The following is a 17163-nucleotide window of genomic DNA, read 5'->3' as shown; positions in this document are numbered from 1 at the left end:
AAGCCGTGGTGTGGGAATTGGTTAGTATAGCTCCTAAACCGTTCCCAGGCCTCACTAAAGCTCTCGTTGTTGTGCTGCGTGAAACTTGAGATCTGATTCCTGAGCTTAGCCGTGCGTGATGTGGAAAAGAACTTTGATAAGAACGCCAGTTTACACTGCTCCCAGGTTTGTATAGAACCCCTCGGTATATTCTTTTCCCACTGGTGTGCTTTATCACCGAGGCTGAAAGGGAACAAGCGTAGCTTGAAGCTATCTTCGGAGACGCCATTTATCTTGGTTAAGTCGCAAACCCGATCAAATTGATCTAGATGCTCGAGAGGGTCTTCTCCAGCCAGACCGTGGAACTTTGAGTTTTGCACCATATTGAGCAGAGAGGCTTTAACTTCAAAGTTGTTGTTTTGAACTGGTGGAGCTTGAATCCCAGCTCGGTATTGGTGCGCATTAGCTCGGTCATTCTCTCCAACACAGATTGGAGGATGTTGTCTCTGAACTTGTGGCGGTGGCGGATGAACATGATGGGCTTGTTGCTCATTTCTATTCGCTTGGTGTTGGTTTTGCTGAGCAAGCCGTTCGTTTCTTTGAGCCTGTTGCTGATTAACATAGGCTTGTTGTTCATTTCTTCCTGCCTGCGCCTGATTAGCCTGAGCCTGGTGCTCGGCTGCCTGAGCTTGTTGCTCCATTCGCTGTTGTTCTGCCATTCCAAGTCTGTCAAAGTGCCGTTCTCTCTCGCGAGTTCGCCTTTCTAATCTGTCGATGTTATCGTCGTATGGGAAAAGCAATCCTGTGCTCCGAGACCTGGTATTCATGCACCTGAAAACAAAACAAGAACTTGGAAAGGAGTTAGTAAAACAAAAGAAAGAAAAGCTTGAACTTAAGAACAAACAAGAGACTAATGCTCCTACAAGTTGGCAACAGCGCCAATTGATAACTAAGCGTTTTCAGGCTCTTAGAAGGGTTATCAATCCCCTTGTCAAAGTAGTATAAGGGGTGTCAAACCAAGCTTGTAAACGAGACACTAGCCTATGTCATTTGTTCTCTTAAGTCAAGACAAGAAGGTAAAAGTTTGGTGACGATGATTAACAAGCAAATAAGCAATAAAATTAAATAAAAACAGAGATTTAAACTAATCAAGATGCAAACAACAAACAGGTGATTCAGATGATGATAATGAATGATAAAGGCAGAAGCTTTAGACAGGATATTTGACTCGGGTGCTTCCAAGTTAAACTAATGGGTTAATGAATCATTTTATCAAGCGATTTCATTTAACTTTGAACTCAAGGCATGTTAATCTTCTCATGAAAGTATTAAACATCTAAACTGATCCTCCTTCATACCAAAATGACTTTTGAGAAGCACGAATCAATCAGCAATAAGATTCAGTTGAAATATGTCATTTAAGAGAACAAACTATCACTCTCGCGATGAAAGACTCTTAAACCTTTAACCGAGTGGTTCAGACATTTCTACAAACACTTTTGATGCAATATATGCCTCAGATCTGAACCTCAAGTGATATGCTTGGATCCAGCCTAGAGATCTTGTCGGTTAAAGAATGAAACATGCAAGACTAGACACCTAAACCCACTAATCTATCTTGAAAGCACCCTAATCTACTTATCTAAAGCCGCTTAAACGACTACTCACTGATCATAACGAGCTCACTAAGTCTTTTGCAAGACGTGTAGCTAGTCATGATAAGGAGTTTTGATGCTGGATGATAAAAGAAATAAAGAGAGAACAAGATTCTGATGCAAAAACGAGATATCAGATTAGATTAATCAAGTTTCACAAAAGAGGCAAGTTCTTAAAGCTAAAAACAGATAAGAGATAAGATAACTAGGTTTTTAGTCTCAAAATGTATTTATAGCAAAGGGAAAGTGTCGCGGGTCAGCCCGGAACAAACCAGGTACTGAACCGCTTCCTTGGGTTGATGGGTGAGTGCCACGGTGTGTCGGAAAGTGAAGCCAATTGCCGCGGTCACAGCACTCCCGTCCTCGACATTCAAGCTCCGACTTAAAGCCCACTTATCTGAAGCCCAAAGTCATTCCCAGCCTCAATTCCGGAACCCTAGAGACCATGGAGTATTGGAGACTATAAATACATGTCATTTAGGTCGTTTTTAGGGGAGCTTTTGATACTTTACAGAAACCCTTTTCCTTTAGCCGTTTTTATGAGATTTTTGTAGAAGATTGTTCAAGTCCGAGTTCTTCAATAGAGAAGCTTTCTTTATCTCTTTTCTTTACTGTATTTCATTACTTTTATTAAAACCAATGATGATGTCGAACTCAGCCATGTCTGAGTAGATCCCGAGTTGGGCTTAGGGTTCCCGAAAGGGGCTCTCATAATCGATTAAGACATCTAGGTTTATAGATCTGGGATTTCGACCTGTTCTCTGTTTATTCTTGTTCTTATTGCATGTATGCTTGATTGATCACCTAGTATCTGATCTAGATAGTTAGTGTTGCGAAAGTTTTCATTAAGTATCAGCCCTAGAATGAAACAGGCGATTTTTCCGTAGGAGTGGAAACCTACCTGCGGCGAGGTCGTGAGTATTGATGAGTCTTATGCAGCTCTTGCGTTCTCTCCCTTCCAGGGCCAGAGTGGAAACCTACTGGTCAGGGTTGCGAGAAACAGTTGGTTATGATCACGACAGTGACGTAGTCATACCGCCGTACTCTAGCTCTAGAACCCATATATTGTTATCCGTCAATCCCAATCTATCTACCTTATTGTTAAAACCGATTATGATCCCTTAGAGTTCCCAAAAGCTCATCGTTTTTAGCCATAGTTTACAATTCCATCGATTTTTACTTGCTTTTCTTAGACCTGCATTTCAATTTCCTTAGTTCGTTATTTACTTGCTTTATTTACCTTTCATGCGATATTTTACTTGCCTTATCTTTGTTTAGTTCGATATTTCACTTGTTTTACTGCCTTTCATTCGATTTCTTTACTTACCTTTTAGGATAGATTTATTTGCTTTATTTTGCTTTAGTTTAATTCAAGAAAAACAACCAACCTTTAAAACCAATTTAGTCTAGACATAAAGTTAAAAACCGTAGAAGAATACCAGACACACAAATCTCTGTGGATTCGATCCCTAAATACTGCAACTGATTAGCTGTGCACTTGCGGCTTTCTTTTGTTTTGTTAAGGGTAAAACTTGTTCCCTCACGTAGTTGACACTCAGCACACCACCGCATCAATGTTTTCCCTAAGAAAGGAGGAGTCACTGTAGTTAAAAACGATAAGGATGAAATGATTGCTACAAGAACAGTAACTGGACATCGCATGTGCATCGATTACCGGAAACTGAACACAGCAACTAGGAAAGATCATCTTCCACTTCCCTTCATAGATCAAATGCTAGAAATGTTAGCTAATCACCCTTACTATTGCTTCCTTGATGGATACTGCGGATTTTTCCGAATTCCTATTCGCCCGGAGGATCAAGAAAAAACGACATTTACTTGTCCATATGGCACGTTCGCTTACCGACGTATGCCTTTTGGATTGTGTAATGCACCTGCTACCTTCCAGTGGTGCATGATGTCGATCTTTACAGACTTTATTGAAGATTTCATGGAATTCATTGACGATTTCTCGGTCAATGGGTCTTCTTTTGAAAAATGCCTAGCCAACCTTGGTAAAGTTTTGTAAAGATGTGAAGATAAGCACTTAGTATTGAATTGGGAAAAATGTCACTTCATGGTACGAGACGGAATCGTGCTTGGGCACAGAATTTCGGGAAAATGAATCGAAGTTGACAAAGCTAAAATAGAAATCATGACAAGCCTACGACCCCCTACAAACGTAAAAGGCATCCGTAGTTTCTTAGGACATGCAGGATTCTATAGGCGATTCATTAAATATTTTTCTCAGATAGCTAGACCTCTTACGCGTTTGCTTTGCAAGGAAACGAACTTCGAGTTCGATGATGAGTGCTTAGCTGCGTTTCATAAGATCAAAGAAGCCCTTGTCTCTGCTCCATCGTGCAAGCACCTGGTTGGGAACTCCCATTCGAAATCATGTGTGATGCAAGTGACTATGCAGTCGGAGCAGTGCTTGGCCAACAAAAAGATAAGAAACTGCACGTAATCTACTACGCAAGCAGAACCCTAGACAAAGCTCAAAGCAATTATGCAATAACAGAAAAGGAACTTCTAGCTGTCGTATTTGCATTTGAGAAATTCCATTCTTATCTCGTAGGATCTAAAGTCATAGTTCATACTGATCATGCTGCAATCAAGTATCTAATGTCTAAGAAAGACGTTAAACCGAGGTTGATAAGATGGATCCTTCTACTGCAAGAATTCGACATCGAGATTCGAGATTGGAAAGGAGCAGATAATGGAGTTGCAGACCATCTTTCACGGATTATAGTTGAAGAAAGATTGCCTTTAAATGATAGTTTGCCGGAAGAAAACATCTATGCAATAGATACAACCCCAACCAATGTTAATACCGCACCACCAAGGCAACTCATGCAAAGATCAGATGCTTTCAACACCCCATGGTTTAGGCACATAGCGAATTACCTAGCAGGTGATGTAGAACCACCACAATTTTTCGGTAATAGGAAGAAAAGGTTTATGAAAGACATAAGACATTATTTTTGGGATGAACCCTATCTCTACAAGCGATGTGCTGATGGGTTATTCCGAAGATGCGTGGCTGAATAAGAGATGGAAGGAATTTTATTCGGATGCCATAGCTCGTCTTACGCAGGACATTTCGCAACCTTCAAAACTGCTTCGAAGATCTTACAATCAGGTTTTTGGTGGACTACTTTGTTCAAAATTTTTGATTTGTAGGGAATAGATTTTATGGGACCATACCCAACTTCTTTTGGAAACCAATACATCTTGGTAGCAGTAGACTACGTCTCTAAGTGGGTTGAAGCAGTCGCTAGTCCCACCAACGATGCAAAAGTTGTCATGAAGCTGTTTAAATCTGTAATCTTCCCGCGTTTTGGAGTTCCTAGAATTGTGATAAGCGATGGAGGATCACATTTCATCAACAGAGTTTTCAAGAATCTTCTTAGAAAGAATGGAGTTACGCACAAAGTTGCTTCGTCATACCATCCCCAAACCAGCGGTCAAGTAGAAATCTCAAATAGAGAAATCAAGTCGATTTTGTAGAAAAAACTGTGGTTCATCGCAAGGATTGGTCTGCCAAGCTTGACGATGCATTATGGGCATATCGAATAGCATTCAAGACACCATTAGGAACAACACCATTCAACCTAGTTTATGGAAAAGCATGTCACCTTCCAGTAGAACTCGAGTATAAAGTGCAAAGGGCTATCAAGGAGATGAACATGAACCTGAAAACAGCTGGAGAAAGAAGACTACTTAAACTTCATGAGTTAGAAGAAATCCGACACAATGCTTACGAAAATTCGAAGATCTACAAGGAGAAGACTAAAGCATATCATGATAAGAAGATTATTCATAGAACTCTTGCTCCTAACGATAAAGTTCTTCTTTTCAATTCTCGTCTTAAGCTTTTCCCAGGAAAATTACGTTCAAGATGGTCAGGACTTTTCACGATAAAGGAAGTCAAACCATACGGAGCCATTGTCCTGTGGGATAAAACCAGAAACTCATTCACAGTGAATGGACAGCGTATAAAGCCATATCTGGCTGAAGAAAAAGAAGACAAGAGAGAAGTGATGTTTTTTATTGATCCATCATCGGCCAATGATGAGATCAAGGAGTGTCACGACCCCAGATAAGTCTAATCGAGCAACAATGTCAAGCTAACGACTTGAAACAAGCGCTTAGTGGGAGGCAACCCACTTATTATTTTATCTGTTTCCCTTTGACCTTTATTTTCTATTTTCTTTTCTTTGTTTCTGTTTCATTTAATTTCAGGCTTTCAATAAGGAATAACAAATACAAAGGACGAGCAGCACTCTCCAGCACGATAAGTACTCTTAAACATTTCAACTTTTCTATTTTCCTTACCATTGTTTCCAAGATTTATCATACTGAGGACAGTGTGAAATAAGTCTGGGGGAGGATGTTCATCCGTTACTAATGAAATTTGATTCGTTTTGAGTTTGTTTTGGACACATAAATTTTTTTCAAAATGTTTTACATAAAATTTTCCCGACAACTTTTTCATAAAATTTTTCAAAAATCATTTTCCTAATGTTTTCCAAAAAAGTTTTCAAACTAGGAACACAATAAACATTACTATGATGAATTAGACCAGTGTGTTTCTACGTTATTTCCTCGTTTTTTGCTCTTTTCGTGATTTAGGCCTAGACTAGGCGGTAGCTAGAATACTTGCACTACGAACTCCCACCAGAAGACTTCTTTTCATGGAGATTCTTTCTGACAGGATATACTAGCTCATTTTATCTGGACTTAATTTTGACTTAATTTTCTCATTAAAGCATTAGCTCAGGGAAACGAATCATACATTCAGGACTCCTTTATCCTTTACCACTCTTTGTTGATCCTTAATGGCTAGTTTATCTTTAGCTAGTCCCCTACCGAACCTAACCTCTTTCAAACCACATGCACTCTTGTTTATCATTGTCCTATATGCAGATATGTGCAAAAACGTCGGAGAGAAAGAGGATCAACGCGGTTTTCAGTCACTGAAGATGGAGACCAGCGATTTCATTTGAATGATTCAACAAAAGGAGAAAACTCAGTTTGCCTTGTAAAAACCTCAAAATCATGGTAGAATTTCGTCCTTTAGATTCCCTCTCTATAAAAGGTTGTTTCCTCTTTAAAAAAAAAAAAAGAGAATCAGAAAAAGAAAAAAAAAAATAGAAAAGAAAAGAAATTTAAAGCCTTGGAGAGTCTAGGAGGATCGAATTTTATACTTGAGGCAAGCTTGATTCGATTATATGGAGTTTTAGAGATTATCTTTATGATTTCTGGAAAAGATCTAAGTCTGGGGGAACAGCTGTTTACGACAAAGGAGGAAGATTATGCAACAACATTTGGTAAAGGAGAAGTGACTGAAAATTAGCGGTCATCAACAGGTCCTTCTCTCTCTTGCGGTTTTGCATAATATTTTGCATCTTCCATATTCTTCAGGTAACCCGAAACACTTAAACTTCACCACTTAAATGCCAAACGCTGTCTACCTGAATAATGTCTTTGATGAGAAGTCACAATATACTTAATGAATGTAGAGAGCTAGTTGACTGGAAGTTAGATCTAAGTGTGTAGATTTTCGCATGACGGATTAACGGACTAGTTTGCCTGTATTTTGGTGAAAATTTTCTAGACTAGATCCAAATAGATGTTTCACGATAAGTTATGGTTTAGAAGGACGGTCACTGAGATATTGTTTAGTTCCTGCGATTTTCAAATATTTCTTTTCTGACTTAAGTTTGTTTGAGGACAAACAAAAAGGTAAGTCTGGGGGAGTTGATAACACCGTATTTTGACCACTTTTATGGATCATAATTATATCTTATGCAGGTGTTTTAACTCTGTTTTCAATGGTTTTTAAAGTGTTTTCAATGTTTTAGAGTTTCAAAAGACTTTTCAGGAAACTTGGGCAAAAGATATGCAATTTAGAACAAATGAGCGATTTTGGATAAATGCAGACCGTCAGAAGTATGACAAGCGATGAAGATCTTCTCACCGTCTGATCACCCCCAAAATTTGGGACAACATAGAGGATACAACCAGCTTTCTAATGCAATTAGTTTGGAGACAATCCAACGGTTAGATCTCCAAGTACACCCGATGCAATAAAGATAGAAATGCAGTTTCGGAAGACGACATCAACCGGGACCGCGGCCAAAGCCTATTTCTTCACGGGTAGAAGCATCGCGACCACGGCCAGTAGTCGTTTACTTCCAAGATGACCTAATTAAAGCCCAAATCAATTCCTTTCGTTATTTTTGAAGCCTTAAGTGTCCAAGACCACTCCAGAAGCTATAAATACCCTCTTTAGGTCATTCTAAAGAGGGAGACCAATAGAGACCGAAATATAGACAAACCTAGAGAGAGAGGGATTTCGTGTGGAACCCTAGAGAGGAGGCCGCCGTCTTAAAGAGAAGGAGCCGCCGCTGGAGGAAGTCATTGCGCCTCCGTCTGCTTTTCCGTTCTTCGTTTTTCTTCCCTGTTTTCTTTAGTTTCCTGCAACTTTTAATACTCTATGATGCTTTGTTACAATATGTTTGAGTAGTTTCCCAGTTGGGTTTAAAGGGATTGTTCAAAGGGAATTCCGTGTTTCTTTGCTTATGAATCGATAGATTTATGATTTATAATCTTCTAGATGTTCTTCGTTTGCCTTTGATTTTACTGCGTGATTCTTTGCTGGCCACTTAGAAGCCGATCTGATATGATATGTTGCAACAGTTTTCATTGATTGTCTGAACTAGGGTGGAACGAGCAATAATTCTATAGGAGTGGAAACCTACCTGTAGTTGAGTTGTGAATGTTGATGAGTATTGTTCCGCTATTGCATCTACTCCCTTCCAGGATCAGAGTGGAAACCTACTGATCAGGGTTGCGAGAGATAGTTGTTTAGTGCTGCGAAAGTAGGCTATTTATACCTCCGTGCCTCGAGTTCTAGAACATACGTAGTTAATTACCTTTATCACTTGTTTAAAATCGACATAGCTTAGTCCATGAATCCCTGCGAAACCCCTTGAGCCCAGCGTTTTTCTTTAATTGTTTACAGCCTTCTACTTCCAATCGATTTTTCCCTGCTTTCATTCATTTTTTATTTTTACTTGTTATTTACTGTGTTTCGTTTTCAATTGCTTTCATTTGCCTTGCTTTTTAGTTTAGATTTAGTGACAACCAAAACCAAAACCAAAACCCAAACATGTTTAGTTCTAGTTTGATGTAAGCATTGCCGTGAATTCGTACTGAAACAACTAAGTCTCTGTGGATCGATACCCTAAGTACTACAGCGCACATTTGTGCACTTGCAGACATTTAGGGGTTATAAATTTAAAACCTGAAGCTTATTAGAACGAACAAGACCCTGTTTACAATCGCATCAGTGTGCTCATAGAACACACAAGATTCTTTCATATATTATTTGAAATAGGAATAATGAATATACATAATATAAGCATCAAACTCGAGCAATAATCAACCTAGAATAACTAACATTGTTATATAATATATATGATCATAATATTTCTAAATAAATACAATCATTCAATCATTCAAAACAATCAACCTGGCGAGTCTATTTCATATTCCCAAGAATCCCAACCACTTGGTATTCAATCTATGCCACAACCCATAAATGGGTTTGACGATTAATGTCTCCGCCCAATCACAGGACTCGATATTTAATTCCGGTGTCACAGCCCTCTAAAGGGTTTGACAATGGCTCGTCAGCCCTTTCTTGATCACTACATGATAGACAAAAGTTTATTGGACTCTTAGGGTATCAGTCCCCTTTATCTGTTGTAGCATAAATGGATATCAATCCAACAATGTGGTTTAGCACACTAATTTATCATGTTTGTGTCTTAATCCAAGCAGAATCAAAGAGGGTTTGTTGTAACAAGTAGCTAATGAAAGCATAAACAAGACTAAACAAGATTAAGCAAGTGATTTAAAACCAGATTAAGCAAGCAAATAGCAAGATGATGATGATATGAAGATGATAAAACATAGAGTTCTAGACATGATAATGGATTAGGGTGCTATAGGTGCTAAACTAAGATGCTAATGAACCATATGATGAATGATCTCAAGTGACTTAGGATTCCAAACCAGTTTTAACTTTCCCAAGCATCAAAACACAAATCAAATTATCACTCATACCCAATCATCATTGGAGACATAATAATAAGACAGCATTAAACATCAATACTAACTTGTCATTTATGCATAAAACAATTATTTCCATGGCTTTAATTCATAAACATCTAACATAGCTTGATTCAGGCATTTCATCAAACACCTTTTGGGTGGTGAAATACCTAAGTTCTAGTCCAGAGTGATTATCAAAGATCTAGATTTAAGAACAACTATTTAGAGAATGAGAAACACATCTTAATCTAACACTTAAGCACCCTAATCTATATATCTAGAACCCTAATAAAAGACTACTCACTAATCATAATCAACACACAAGATCCTTTGCAAAATGTGATGTTAATCGTGATTAGAAACTTTAGATGAGAAGAAGAGATGATTCATTGCTAAGAAATACTCTTGATTTGATTAAAACCTTAAGATATCTCTTAAAAAAAGGTGAGTTTTCACAAAAGAGGAAAGAAGACTAAAAATGGAACAAAAAATCCTTAGGGTTTTTCCCAAAAATGTATTTATAGCTGAGTAAACCGGACCGGGTCAGCCCGGGACAAACCCGGTACTGACCCGGTATTCCTGGGCTCTTGGGTGAACACCTCAGCTTGGTGAAGATTTCTGTGCCGAGGGTTGATGGCGAGGGGTCTTGTAATCTGGGTTGATATGATGAACACACCAAGAACTTACATCAATCTTTGGCTTTGATCCGACTTTGAATCTGACCGTTGGAGCAAAGTTTTTGTGAACTGGAACACGTGACTAGAGGACTCGATATTGTGCATGTCGAGGGGTCACGTCGAGGTATCAAGCATTTCATTCGGATTGGAACACATCAATATAGAACAAGGCGAGGGGTGATGTCGAGGTCTTGGACAAAACTTTCAGAAATCCACCTTGGCCTAACTGTACCGAGGGGTTCAGGCCGAGGGGTCTCATTCACGAGAACCTCGGGATAGTTGTACCAAGGTGTCCATGCCGAGGCTGGATCCAACGCTTAGCAGAATTCAAGAAAACCTCTTTGATGCTTCAGCCTTGATACTTAGTTGTTTTGAGCCTTTTATCTTCAACAAAGGAGGCCTCGGCATATAATAGGGCGAGGCATAAGCCCGAGGGATTTCCCAAAAGTTTCTTAAATAGGCCTCACCATAGACATACCGAGGGGTTGATGCCGAGGTATAGAAAAACACTTAGCACAGATGCATCTCTTGAAACCCAAATTGACATGCTTGTCTTCTGCTCCCAGTAACTTTTACCTCACAGATCTAAATGACTTGAAACAAAGTCCACAGGAAAGATCACTCAACCAGCTAAAACTTTGGTGAAGAACCCAACTGCATCCAGGGAGAGCAAAGTTTCCCGGACAGCAAATTTTTGAGGCACACCGGAATGATCCGGAAATAGCTCCAAGACATGTCCTTCTTCCGATTGCAATCACTTTCAGCTCACTGCTCCAAATCAGGTGATTCGAAATTTTCTGGAAACTAGACTCAATGCTATCAAATCGTGATGAAGATACCGGAAGCTGAATCAGCTCGTAAAAGCTTCGTCTCAGGTTATCTTTGGAACGTATCGGCAATCAGGCATTTTTGGCCGATGCTCACGTATTGCGGTACAGGTTTTGGTCAACAGAAGCTATCCGGTAAGCACTTTTGGCCGAGAAAAATCTTCCTGCGGTAAGGTTTTTGGCCGATAAACCTCAAAACCCAAAATTCATCATTTTTGCTCCTTCTTTCATCATTTCTTCACCTGGTTCCACCCTTTTCCACTCCAAGTGACCTCCAAAGTACCTAATAGACACTCCTAACATGCCAGACTCACTTGGACCTAATGAAAAATCCTAAAACTCTAAAACAAAGATAAAACATGAAGAATCTGTCTAAAATATATGAATGGGACTCAATTCTTGGACCAAAAATGCATCCTAAACATGCAAAGGTATGAATATATCAACTCCCCCACACTTATCATTTGCTTGCCCTCAAGCAAACTAGAACAAATGAGAGAGAGAGGTTGAATGTTTGGGAGTTCACATTTCTTTAAAGAGAGGGAGTTGATCATCATAAGAGTTCAAGCTCATGGTCCTAGTTACTAATTCTGAGATGCAATACAAAGGAATTCTTTGGATGCAACAAATTCAAACCATGACCTACACAAGCATTCTTATCCTTCAGCCTTTTAAAATTCATTAGGTTGTAACCATGTGGATCAAAGTGATGCTTATTCAAATGAACTTGTTTGGCTAAGGGATGAGGTTATGAGAAAAAGATGGCCTCATTCAATATCTCAGGTGGGTTTAATTCATCTCAAGGGATCACACTAAAGGAATAAATTTTAACAGAAGGCTAAGGGTAAAAATCAACTGATGCATACAAGAGTACACTCCCATCTACCCAATTGCCCAAATTGATCTTTCACCTTAACTCTAAACCCATGAAGAACACACCTAAGCTACCCTTTTTCCAAGGCTTGCATTTCCTTCTCAGCCCACCTCTCACTTCATTCTCATTCTTTTTCTCACCAGGGGATTCAACTTTCATTCGCAAAATCTGGTTTTGGGGTCTAAACTTTACACTTAGCTCTTTCTCTCTTGCACTATCTAGCCTCTTTTCTCATCTACTTGGACATTTGAGCCTTTTTGGCTTCTTTTCTTTCTTTATTTTCATTTAGAGGCTAGACTTTTCTTTTGTTTAAACAAAAGAGCTTTCTTTCTTTGAACACCAGACCCCAAACCCAACACTTTCTATCAAGTTTATTCAGAACAAGGCCTCACATCACTCACTAGAGTGTTTAGGCTTCAAAGATGGCTTAGTTAAGGGCAGGGAAAACTGTATCAATGATGGAGATCAGCTATTTGGATTAACAAGAGTGGTAAAAAGGAAAAAGATAATCCAAGTATGTATATGTATCCACAAGTTCATCTGAGCAAGCATCACATGATAATTCAAAGTCAGGTTAAAAGTTCCACTTGCTAAGGCTGAATTCAATTCAAATCTTGCTTCAATCAAGGTCTAAACATTGTCACCCATTTCATCACTTGCAAGCATCAAAGAACTAATAACTTGGGCCATGAACTAAACTCTTAAGATGATGCTCTCTCAAAGAAATATATCATTACTCCCATGCAAATGATGCAAACCTATATGATTATGCAACTCTAGACTCAATCTTAACATGTGAATGCAGCTACATGAAATTTTTTTGTGTGAAAGTTTTCAAATTTTTTCAATTTGTTTTGGTTTTTCTATGTACTTAGATGCTATGCATGATCAAATGAGACTCAAGATGCAAACGAGAAAATAAGAACATATAAAACATGATTAGTAAACACAAAACCCCTCCCCCACACTTAAATTATGCAGTCCCTGTGTAATAAAAGCATGAGAAAGAGGATAAATAAACATGAAGAAGAAAAATTAAGGAAATGAAAGACTAGATGCTTGAATGCTATGTACAGGTTTGGAGTGTTACCAGATGTTTTTGTGATGGATTGGAGGAATGGAATATGATGGAGATGGCTGTTGCTTGAACCTACTCTCTTGACCCAAGTCTTTGAAGCTCCTTGATCTCATTAGCTCGTGAAAAAGGTCCTCGGTGTGCCAATGCCGAGGTATGTGGCCGAGGGGTGCATGTTTCTGGGTTTGAAAACATCAAGCCTCGGTGTGCTCCACCCGAGGCATCGCACCGAGGTCCTGGACCTTTTGTTCGCACATCTGGCCTCGGCATGGAAGTGACCAAGGGGTTACATCGAGGTCCTTGGTGTTTCCTTTGGTTCAAGAGCAAAATAGAGGGTCTCGATATGGAATCTCACCGAGGGGTCACACCGAGGGCATGTGCCACAATGCTTCTAAACACAAGGCATCTTCTCTTTACACATTTTGGCAGCTGTTTCTTCGAACCACAAAGCATGAACACCTTCTAAGAACACTCAACAAACACATCAAAAACACACAAACACACAAAAAATATCTAAAAGAACTTATATACAAGGATAAGCTTAGGGTATTGAAACACCCCGTCCCAGCCCTCCTAAGGCCGTGGACAATGCGTTCCATGTTCAGGCCGTCTCCTAGCCGAACCTCATTATTTCCTATCCTTTTCTTATTTAATCACTTGTTACAAGAGATTTCCTTTGGATCTTCCTTATGACTTTACTTAGCCATTTAACTTAGATTCGTCTAACGTTTCTAATAATACACAGCGGAATTTTCTTTCTACTTAAACTTTTCTTTTCCCCTTGATCTAATTCCAATCTATCACTTGCTGGTCAGATCATCTTCTACCTTCAGACAGCCCTCTTTGACTTCTAGTCGGTTTATAGAATAATCTTAGACTCAGTTCAAGTCATACATCCTATGGATTCCATTCCCTAGACATAACCGTCTAATAATATATAAGTCACTAACTATTTGTTCCCAGTATAGCGTACTTACCGTAGCCACGTTCGTAATTCAGCGCCCCTTTGATATGTATCTTGGATTTGAACTGATCAATGCACGCATCTACCTTGACTCTGTTCCTTGCCGAGACCCACTCCATCCTTGAACCGTATACGTAGATATAAACAACTCCCTTTGGTACTTATTCATTCAACCAACCATCCCCACATGACTAAGTAACTGATAGAGAGTAATCTATTCCGGCATGTCAATCCGTGCAGATCCAGTTCCGGCTCATGCACCACCTCTGTGACCGTTTCCCCAGATCTATCTTGGTCTGATAAATCTTCTCCCAGACCGCAATATCTTCCTCTGATCCGAATCTCTTTTTCCTTCCCAGTCGATCTCCCCGGTCGCTCATGGCCGTTCTCGGCGTGAATTTCGCTCTTTCCCATCAACACACTTGGCCATAGATTACTTCCTTGGCTGTGTGCTTATTGTCTGGAAACATCCATTCGCTCATAATTCTTCCCTGAACTATGGTCGGCCTGACTCCATTCCCTACTTTCCGGTGATCCAAGCTGTAGGCGAGTTTCCGTTTCTTATTCAGAAATCTCTCTTGGCCCTGGATTCTTTTTTTATCTTTTTTGTGTGTGTGGATATCTCTATAACCACGAAAATATAATCCTTATGTAGGATATGGATGGGTGTCTCTTTCCATAACTGCCCATCCTTCGCATCCCGATCTAAGCCGTCCATTCCTCCAACGGTCTAGATCGCATCCCTAGAATTCATAGGCAGTTATTCAACCCTAAGAACCTTTTGATCGCATCCTCCAACCATCCATGACCTAAGGCTACCACAGTCCCACCTAGCTCATCAACTAGCTGTTAGTCCACCCAGCTGGATGAGTACTCAATCAGCTTGCCGAGCTAGGTAGAGCTGCCGGTCAGCTTGTCCAGCTAGCTCAGCTAGTAGCTCAGCTAGTTCAGCTAGTAACTCAGCTACTTCATTTCTTCCAGCTGGTTTAGCTCGACAACTTTCTCTTCTTTTATCCCGCTAAGTCATTTTGTCCGTTTCTCAGCCCTGACTAAGCCTTTACGATCATTCCTTGAACATGCATTGTTTCACCATCACTTCCTTGATCTGACCCAAGTCACTTCTTTCCCATAAACAAATCGGCCCATTGTAAGTTTGTGGGATGCGGACGTTACAAGTCTTCCTTACTTGAATGGAATTCGTCCTCGAATTTGGCGGTGGTAGAATCTGTTTTCCCTAGACCTTGGTCCACCAAGACTTAATATCATCCCTTGATTTTTTCTTTGTTTGGCTCGGTCTAACTTTCCAATCTTGATCTTTACTAGATTAGATCTTACTCCTTCATGACTTAGTCTAACTCTGACTAAGTTAGATGCCCGATCATAGTCTAATCAAGAATGGAATGCTCTGATACCAACTTGAAACACCCCGTCCTGACCGTTCTAACACCATGAAAGATGCGTTCCATGTTCAGGCCATCTCCTGGCCGAACCTCAACATTTTATACCCTTTAATTCATGTCTTGGATTGAACTAATCAATGTGTGCGTCTACCTTGACTGTGTTCCTTGCCGAGTCCCATTCCATCCTTGAACCGTATCCTGTAGATACAAACAATACCCTTCGGTCCTTAGTCATTCAACCAACCATCCCCACATGACTAAGTAACCGATAGAGAATCTTCTATTCCGGCCCGTCAATGCGTACAGATCCAGTCCCGGCTTATGCACCATTTCCGTGACCGTTTTCTCAGATCTATCTTGATCTGATCGATGAATCTTCTCCCAGACCGCAATCTCTTCCCTTGATCCGAATCTTCTTTCTTTCTCAGTCAATCTTCCTGATCGCTCCTGACCGCTCTCCGCCGGATCTTCACTTCTCCCATCCATACCATTGGCTATGGATTACTCTGTTTTCCCTAGACCTTGGTCCACCAAGACTTAATATCATCCCTTGATTTTGTCTTTGTTTGGCTCGGTCTAACTCTCCAATCTTGATCTTTACTAGATTAGATCTTACTCCTTCATGAATTAGTCTAACTCTGACTAATTTAGATGCCTGATCATAGTCTAATCAAGAATGGAATGCTCTGGTACCAACTTGAAACACCCCATCCTGACCGTTCTAACACCTTGGAAGATGTGTTTCATGTTCAGGCTATCTCCTGGCCGAACCTCAACATTTTATACCCTTTAATTCATGTCTTAGATTGAACTGATCAATGTGTGCGTCTACCTTGACTGTGTTCCTTGCCGAGTCCCATTCCATCCTTGAACCGTATCCTGTAGATACAAACAATTCCCTTCGGTACTTAGTAATTCAACCAACCATCCCCACATGACTAAGTAACCGATAGAGAATCTTCTATTCCGGCCCGTCAATGCGTACAGATCCAGTCCCGGCTTATGCACCATTCCGTGACCGTTTTCTCAGATCTATCTTGATCTGATGAATCTTCTCCCAGACCGCAATCTCTTCCCTTGATCCGAATCTTCTTTCTTTCTCAGTCAATCTTCCTGATCGCTCATGACCGCTCTCGGCCGGATCTTCACTTCTCCCATCCATACCATTAGCTATGGATTACTCCCTTGGCCATTTCTTTACTGCCTTGTAAACAACCTTTCATTCTAATCCTTCCCTGGATTATGTTCGGCCTGACTTCTTTCCCTTATTCCGATGGTCCATGCCTTTGGCAAGTTTCCTTTTTGGTTGAGAAATCTCCCTTGGGCGTGAATCCCCTTCTCTATTTTTTTTCTCCACATTTCTCTGTGTATTTTTCAAACTGCGTATTCTTTGTTTTGCTCGGTCTAACTTTCCAATCTTGATCCTTACTAGATTAGATCTTACTCCTCCATGACTTAGTCTAACTCTGACTAAGTTGGATGCCCGATCATAGTCTAATTCCGACTTGATCACCTAATCTTTGTCCATGCTGGACTTGATCATGCTTATCTGATCTAGTCATTCCCGACTAGATCTTTACCCGACTGA

The 17163-nt window shown here is 40.1% G+C and overlaps 1 non-coding gene across 1 annotated transcript; it reads left to right on the top strand.

Moving 5' to 3' along the window:
- LOC112090169 lies at window positions 1-107 on the top strand. The gene has a single exon (XR_002901517.1). It is a non-coding gene; the product is annotated as a small nucleolar RNA R71 (small nucleolar RNA).
- Window positions 108-17163: the final 17056 nt, after the last annotated feature.

This window comes from Eutrema salsugineum, unplaced genomic scaffold (genome assembly GCF_000478725.1).
Source record: "Eutrema salsugineum unplaced genomic scaffold, Eutsalg1_0 scaffold_11, whole genome shotgun sequence".
NCBI lineage: Eukaryota > Viridiplantae > Streptophyta > Magnoliopsida > Brassicales > Brassicaceae > Eutrema > Eutrema salsugineum.
The sequence above is the reverse complement of the archived record's forward strand: the minus strand, read 5'-3'. Positions and strand labels throughout refer to the sequence as shown.